The sequence below is a fragment of the Ursus maritimus genome, unplaced genomic scaffold, assembly GCF_017311325.1.
Source record: "Ursus maritimus isolate PB19 unplaced genomic scaffold, ASM1731132v1 scaffold_1, whole genome shotgun sequence".
Lineage (NCBI taxonomy): Eukaryota > Metazoa > Chordata > Mammalia > Carnivora > Ursidae > Ursus > Ursus maritimus.
In genome coordinates this window covers 7,669,423-7,670,804 of record NW_024423343.1, presented here as the reverse complement: position 1 = coordinate 7,670,804, position 1,382 = coordinate 7,669,423, and the positions used below count along the sequence as shown (strand labels likewise).

Sequence of the window (1,382 nt, the reverse complement as noted above, 5' to 3'; positions counted from 1 at the left end):
TAGGAAGAAAGGCAGGAGTCCCACTGGTCCCCCCTCACTGCAGACCCCTCGGATAACCCAGTGCGGCTGCTCCATAGGCTGTCCGCCCCGCACCCCCACCCTCCTGTTCACGATGGGCCGTCACTCCCTCTTCTCCTCCAGCAGGGCCATGGCTGGAGCCTCCCTGCCCACCCCTGACCGCTCCTTTCTCGCCCCTGGAGCCGCCACTCCAGACGAGGATGACTCGATGTTGCATGCACTGGGCCCCAACGCTCTGTAAGTGTGTGTCGCAGCCCCCCACTCCTGGACATGCTGAGCCCAAGGCTGAGGGCTCATGACTGGCTAGGGGACACCGCAGAAGCTCCTGCAGCGTCTAGACTGAGGGGAAGTGAGTCCCAGTGTCATGCAGGGGTATAGACCACAGGGCTAGGTGTTCTGGCACCCACAGCCTAGTCGGGGGGGGGCACCCCAGAACTGGACAGGAGCCTAGGCAGGACTTCGGGGGAGGGAGGAACAGGTGGTTGGTGGAAAAAACAGAGGAGCCAAGAGGTGGGACAGGAAGGGACAAGGCCTTCTCTAGGGTCGCTGTTGCGCGAAGGGCCTGAGCCTCCCCACAAAGGGGCCCCTGAGGAAACCAAGGTGACAGCACAGCAGTTTATTGACCAGACTCGGCGGCAAGAGCACAGTGAAGGCGGGGCCTGTACAATCCGGCCTGGCCAGGGGCATCTGGCTCCTTAGAGCCGAAGCTGGGGACCCTGGCGTCTCTACCCCGCGCCCTCCTGGAGCCCAACGTCATGGCTGCTCCGGACCCGTCCTGAAGTGAGGGACAGCAGGAAGGCCAGGTCCTGGAGGGGCTGAGAAGGCAGGTGGCGCCCAGAGCAGACCAGCGCCGGGTCCATGCCTGCCCCGGCAGCTGGCAGGGACGCGATTCGTGCAGGGCGGGCAGTGAGGGCGGGCGGGTGGCCAGGCTCACCACACGGAGCACTTGTGGGCAGGGTTCATGGGCGAGTCCTTGGGGCAGTGGAAGGCCCGGCCAAACTCCTCGAACTGGGACACACTGCCCAGCACCCTGGGGCAGCAGGAGAGACCCACCTAGAGGGGGTCCTAGCGGCCACCACACCCCAGCTGCCCCTCCCCCTTCCCGCCTGCTCCGGCCCCAGACACAGGGAGGGGTGAGGCACAGGGCAGGCGGGCGGGCTCACCTGTAGTGCTCGGGTGCGTGCTTATCGGTCAGCACCTGCAGGTAGATGGACTGTGACCGCCGCTTGATGCACCAGTTCTGGGCCCCGTGGTGGGGGAGGGGAGGAGAGGGAAAGATGAAGCCAAGGAGTCCATTGAGCAAACCCGGCCAACCTTCCCCCCCCCCCCCCCCCCCCCCCCCCCCCCCCCCCCCCCCCCCCCCC

The 1,382-nt window shown here is 66.5% G+C and overlaps 1 long non-coding RNA gene across 1 annotated transcript; it reads right to left on the bottom strand.

Annotated features, from left to right (window-relative positions):
• Nucleotides 1-619: 619 nt before the first annotated feature.
• On the bottom strand, nucleotides 620-1,264 carry LOC121104377. Its single transcript, XR_005836647.1, has 2 exons — nucleotides 1,182-1,264; nucleotides 620-1,048 (listed from the first exon to the last, which is right to left on the bottom strand). It is a non-coding gene; the product is annotated as an uncharacterized LOC121104377 (long non-coding RNA).
• Nucleotides 1,265-1,382: the final 118 nt, after the last annotated feature.